Raw genomic sequence first — 6,624 nt, 5'->3', positions numbered from 1 at the left:
TGTTTGGCTACTTGGCTCTATTTCCAAACTGCCAACGAGCTTCTGTTTGGCTACTTGGCTCTATTTCCAAAACTGCCAACGAGCTTCTGTTTGGCTACTTGGCTCTATTTCCAAACTGCAACGAGCTTCTGTTTGGCTACTTGGCTCTATTTTTGATAAGAGCTATTGATAAGAGCTATTGATAAGAGCTATTGATAAGAGCTATTTGATAAGAACTATTGATAAGAGCTATTGATAAGAGCTATTGATAAGAGCTGTTGATAAGAGCTGTTTGATAAGAGCTATTTGATAAGAGCTATTTGAATGAGTAAACCGTTTAGATAAGGGGATTGTAAATAAAAATGACAATTGTTTTAGATACACACTGAGTGTACAAAACATTGAACACCTTCCTAATATTGAGTTGCACCCCCCCCCCCCGTTTTCCCTCAGAACAGCCTCAATTCATCGGCGCATGGACTCTACAAGGTGTCGAAAGCGTTCCACAGGGATGCTGGTCCATGTTGACCCCAATGCTTCCCACAGTGGTGTCAAGTTGGCTGGATGTCCTTTGGGTGGTGAACCATTCTTGATACACACGGGAAACTGTTGAGCGTGAAAAACCCAGCAGCGTTGCAGTTCTTGACTCAAACCGGTGTACCTGGCACCTACTACCATACCCTGTTCAAAGGCACCTACTACCCTACCCTGTTCAAAAGGTACTTACAAATATTTTGTCTTGCCCAGTCACCCTCTGAATGGCACACATACACAATCCATGTCTCAAGGTCTAACAATCCTTGTTTAACCCGTCTCCTTCCCTTCATCTACACGGATTGAAGTGGATTTAACCTCCATAAGGGATCATAGCTTTCACCTGGATTCACCTGGATTCACCTGGATTCACCTGGTGAATGATTCACCTGGTCAGTCTCATCTTTCAATAGAGTGGTCATGATACTTCTCTAGTCCAAACCGGTCGGACGCTACAGACGTTTTTTGAGAGCTCTAGCTCGCCCACTTTTCACTGTAGACGCGGAAGGGCGATATCGGCGGGTTGAGACGCCCCCGAAAAAACCCATTTCTAGTTTAAACAGATGGATTTTAGTATTATGTAATTAGATTCTTCCTCTGGGGGGGCGTGGGACATTATTATAGGCTAATTAGAGTTCATGTTACCTCTTGTGCAGACAGAAAATGTACGTGCAGCAGTTTTCTCTCGCTGTCCACCAGCGGCAGGAAGGTTACGGTGACGTCGTCGTCAGTGTTGAGGTTGGCGCCCGCGCCGCGATTGTCGTAGCCGTCGTTCTCCATGGCGACCAGGGCAGAGAAGTGTCCACGTGTGTAACCCAGGGCGATGGGACTCTTCCAACAGAAGCTCTGCTCCCACAATAGGGGCAGGTACACACCTGTACAGGTAGAGAGACACAGGTCAGTCTCAGACAGGTACACACCTGTACAGGTAGAGAGACAGAGGTCAGTCTCAGACAGAAACACACCTAGAGGACGAGCGGTAGAGAGACAGAGGTCAGTCTCAGACAGAAACACACCTAGAGGACGAGCGGTAAGAGACAGAAGGTCAGTCCTCAGACAGAAACACACCTAGAGACGAGCGGTAGAGAGACAGAGGTCAGTCTCAGACAGAAACATCTAGAGGACGAGGGTAGAAGAGACAGAGGTCAGTCTCAGACACGGAACCACATCTCGAAGGCTGAAAAGATTTGTCATGGGCCCTCAGATCCTCAATGAAGTTCTACAGCTGAACCATTGAGAGTATATTTGACTGGCTGCATCACCGCCTGGTAGGGCAACTGCTCGGCATCCGACGCAAGGCGCTACAGAGGATGGTGTGTACGTCCCATGACATGCCTGAGGTCTCAGCCATTCAGGACCTCTATACCGCGGGAGTCAAAGACTCCAGCCACCCAAGTCACGAGTCTGTTCCCTCTGTTGCCCACGGCAAGCGTACCGAGTCGTTGAGTCTAGGTCCAAAAGGCTCCTTGAACAGCTTCTACCCAAAGCCATTAGACTGCTGAACAGTTAATCAAATGGTTACCAGACTTTGTGTCTTTCTCTCCTACCTAACTGTACATAGTAACTAAAATCTATCACCCCAACTACCTCGTACCCCAACATCTACTACTAACCTCGTACCCAGTACACAGCTCACTACACCTCGTACCCACACACTCACTATATTACCTGTACCCCAACTCATATACCTCGTACCCCAACTCACTACTACCGTCGTACCCAACTCACTACTACCTCGTACCCCGTAATACCGACTCACTACTACCCTCGTACCCCAACTCACTACTACCTCGTACCCCAACTCACTACTACCTCGATTGGACAGGCCGTCGAGATATTAGGGCTTGGGCAGAGTGCAGACTACTACCCTCGTACCCCAGTACAACCCGACTCACTACTACTCGTACCCGCACTCACTACTACCTCGTACCCCAACTCACTAATACCTCGTACCCAACTCACTACTACCTCGTACCCCACTAACCTTGTCCCTCGTACCCAGTTACACTGACTATTACTACTCAGTACCCAGTACAACAACGACTCCATTACACTCGTTACCCCAGTACACCGACTCACTACTAACCTCGTACCCCCAGTACGTCAACCGACCACTATACTTCCGTACCTAGTACCCGACTCACTCTACCTCTGTACCCCAGTAACAACGACGAACTACTACTCGTACCCAGGTACACTGACTCACTACTACCCAGTAACCCCGACTCACTACTACCTCGTTCCCAGTTACTTCCGACTCACTACTACCCCGTACCCCAGTACACCGACCACTACTAGTCATACACGACTCACTACTACCTCGTACCCCAGTACAACCGACTCAACTACACCCTCGACCCCAGTACCCAGACTCACTACTTACCTCCGTCCCCAGTACCCCCAGACTCACTACTACCTTCGTACCCAGTACATACCGACTCACTAACTACCTCGTACCCCAGTAAACCGTACTCCACTACTACCTCGTACCCCCAGTACCCAGCTCACTACTACCTCGTACCTCCATTGGTACACTGACTCACGTAACTACTCTCCGTACCCCAGTACCCAGACTCACTACTACCGCTCATACTCCAGTACACCTGACTCATTATACCTTGTCCTCCTACCAGTACCCAAGACTATTCACGTCATACGAACACGATCAATTACTAACTCTCGAAACAGGTACCAAAACAAAACCAAAGAAAATAAACATAAACAAATAATACCGACCAACTCTAAACTCGTACCACCAGTACAACCGACTCACTACTACCTCGTACCCGTACAGATACACACCCTACTGTACCGACTCACTACTACCTCGTAACCCAGTAAAGACCGACTCACTACTACCTCGTACCCAGTACATGACTCACTAACTACCCGCAGTACCCTGCTCACTACTACCTCCGTATCCCAGTCATCCGACTCACTACTACCTCGTACCCTAGTACACCGACTCACTATACCTCGATACACCGACTCACTACTAACCCCGACCCCAGTACAAACGACTCCACTACTACCTCGTTACACCCAGTCACCGACTCAACTACTACCTCGTACCCAGTACACCTGAACTCATTACTACCTCGTACGCCCAGTACACTGGACTCATTACCTACCTCGTCCCTCGTACCCCAGTACACTGACTCATTACTACCTCGTTATAGTTGCGCAATTTGTCTAGAAGGTACTAGTCCTTACGAGTTTCTTGTCTTTGTAACTTGCTACCCCATCACCCGTGTACCCAGTATCCCTCACTACTACCTCGTCCCCATACCCAGATCACTACTACCTCGACCCCAGTACAACCGACTACTAACTACCTCCGTACCCCAGTAACACTGACTCATTACTACCTCGTCCCCTCGTACCCCAGTACACTGACTCACTACAAACTCTCCCCCGTACCCCAGTACACCGACTCACTATACCATCGTAACCCAGTAACACTGACTCACTACAAACCTCGTCCCCTCGTACCCCAGTACACCGACTCACTACTACCTCGTACCCCAGTACAGCTGACTCATTACTACCTTCGGTCCCTCGTACCCCAGTACACTGACTCATTTACTCGTCTCCTCCTCGAACCCCAACTCAACTTACCACCTCGTACCCCAGTACCCAGAATCAACTACTACCTCGTACAACCGTACTTCCGACTCACTACTAACCACTGCTGTACCCAGTACTCCCGACTCAACTCTACCCTCGTAAAAACACCGCTAAACTACTACCTCGTACCCAGTACAAGACCGACTCACCTACTACTCAATACCCCGTAACCGTCCCCCACGACTTCACTACTACTCGTACCCATACCCGATCACTACTACCTCGTACCACCAGTACCCGACTCAACTACTACATACGTATCCCAGTACTTCGCGACTCACTACTACCTCGTAACCCAGTACATACTGACATCACTACTACCTTATCCACCAGTACACCGACTCACCACTACCTCGTACCCCAGTACAATAACCGACTTCACTACTACCTCATACTCCAGTCCCTGACTTGGTACGGCTTCTCCTTCTATAATAGAGCTGTACATAGCCTCGTTATTGTTATTGTGTTAACAATTTTTTTTTAATCAATTTGCCTCATTTTCTTACTTTTTTACTGCAATGTTTGGGAAAGACTCCGTAAGTAGCCATTAACACGGTAAAGTCTACACATAAAAAGTTTGATTTTATTTAAAATTTTATTTGATACCCAAATAATAGCAAAATGAAAACCTTATTCCCAACGAGGTCCTTGAGTGGTCTTTTCATGATCTCGTGTTCCTCGAGCCTTTCTATTAACTGTAGTCTGGTTTGAAGGAAATGGAATTTACATGGACAGCTATGTTGTTTTGGATGTTAACCCAGCGACCATGGCAACCCCACTCCTGGGCCTCGTGCCCACAACCCAACATACAACTCTGCTATGGGTATATTTTGTTTTTAAATGTTTACCTCAGCGACCCATGGCAACCCCCACTCCTGGGCCCCTCGTGCCCAACAACAAACATACAACTCTGCTATGGGCTAATTATGTTTGTTCCTATATAGTTTCCTTTTATGTAGGCTCAGCTTAGGCGCGCCACACACGCAAAACACGACACACAACACCTCATGATACAGCTTTCGTTGGTCTGATAACAACACACACGTCTTAATCTACAGCTTCCTCTGGTCTAAATTAAAAGAACACAATTTTGGCGTGATTGTTTTCATGCAGGATCCGGTTGTTAAAATCCTGCCACCCACTCCTATGCTTGGAAGACTGAAGTGTCGGGTCCTTGTAAAGCGGCTATGTTAAACCTCGTATTATCACAATAGACTCTCAAGATAATAATTCTGCCGCTAACTCACCTTGGAAACGAGTGTAGCCTAAACGGTTTTCCAACTCACCTTGGAACGAGTGTAAGCCTAACGTTTCTCACTCAACCTTGGAAACGAGTGTAACCTAACGTTTCTCCACTCACGCTTGGAAACGAGGTGTAGCCTAACGTTTCTCCACCACCTTGGAAACGGTGTAACCTAACGTTTCTCCGCTCACCTTGGAAACGAGTGTAGCCTAAACGTTTCTCCACTTCACCTTGGAAAACGAGTGTAGCCTAACGTTTCTCCACTTCACTTGGAAACGAGTTAACCTGACGTTTTCTCCACTCACCTTGGAAACGAGTGTAAGCCTAAACGTTTCTGTCCACTCATCCTTGGAAACGAGTGTAGCCTAACGTTTCTCCACTCAACACTTGGAAACGAGTTGTAACCTACGTTTCTCCGCTCACCTTGGAAACGAGTGGTATCCTAACGTTTCTCCACTCACTCACCTTGGAAACGAGTGTAGCCTACGTTTCTCCAACTCACTCTTGGAAACGAGTGTAGCCTTAACGTTTCTCCACTCACCTTGGAAACGAGTTAGCCCTAACGTTTCTCCACTCACTTTGAACGAGTGTAACCTAACGTTTCTCCACTCACTGGAAACGAGTGTTTAGCCTAAACGTTTCTCCACTCACCTTGGAAACGAGTGTAAAGCCTACGTTTCTCCCTTACCTTGGAAACGAGTGTAGCTAACGTTTTCTCCACTCACCTTGGAAAACGAGTGTAGCCTAACGTTTCTCCCTCACTTGGAACGAGTGTAAAGCCTAAACGTTTCTCCGCTCACCTTGGAAACGAGTGTAGCCTAACGTTTCTACCGCTCACCTTGGAAACGAGTGTAGCCTAACGTTTCTCCGCTCACTTTGAAACGAGTGTAGCCTAACGTTTCTCCACTCACCTTGGAAACGAGTGTAACCTAACGTTTCTCGCACTCACCTTGGAAAACGAGTGTAACTAACGTTTCTTCCGCTCCACTCACCTTGGAAACGAGTGTAGCCCTAACGTTTCTCCACTCACCCTTGGAAACGAGTGTAACCTAACGTTTCTCCGCTCCACTCACCTTGGAAACGAGTGTAACCTAACGTTTCTTCCACTCACCTTGGAAACGAGTGTAGCCTAACGTTTTCTCCACCCCTTGGAAAACGAGTGTAACCTAAACGTTTCTCCACTCACCTTGGAAACGAGTGTAACCTAACGTTTCTTCCATCACCTTGGAAAACGAGTGTAC

At 47.6% G+C, this 6,624-nt stretch overlaps 1 long non-coding RNA gene and 1 pseudogene across 9 annotated transcripts; both read right to left on the bottom strand.

Moving 5' to 3' along the window:
* The window catches only part of LOC112077641 (ubiquitin thioesterase zranb1-B-like), a 10,043-nt pseudogene extending 3,440 nt beyond the window's left edge, over positions 1–6,603 (bottom strand).
* On the bottom strand, positions 2,572–4,508 carry LOC112077640 (uncharacterized). 9 transcript variants are annotated; one of them, XR_011478222.1, is made up of 5 exons: positions 4,348–4,385; positions 3,991–4,046; positions 3,645–3,682; positions 2,720–2,742; positions 2,572–2,599 (listed from the first exon to the last, which is right to left on the bottom strand). It is a non-coding gene; the product is annotated as an uncharacterized lncRNA (long non-coding RNA). The 9 variants fall into 9 exon arrangements; XR_011478217.1 differs by lacking the exons at positions 2,572–2,599; positions 2,720–2,742; positions 4,348–4,385 and adding exons at positions 3,430–3,482; positions 3,882–3,920; positions 4,479–4,508; XR_011478221.1 differs by lacking the exons at positions 2,572–2,599; positions 2,720–2,742 and adding exons at positions 3,430–3,482; positions 3,882–3,920.
* Positions 6,604–6,624: the final 21 nt, after the last annotated feature.

This window comes from Salvelinus sp. IW2-2015, unplaced genomic scaffold (genome assembly GCF_002910315.2).
Source record: "Salvelinus sp. IW2-2015 unplaced genomic scaffold, ASM291031v2 Un_scaffold4783, whole genome shotgun sequence".
NCBI classification, from domain to species: domain Eukaryota; kingdom Metazoa; phylum Chordata; class Actinopteri; order Salmoniformes; family Salmonidae; genus Salvelinus; species Salvelinus sp. IW2-2015.
This window is presented reverse-complemented; position numbering and strand designations above follow the sequence as displayed.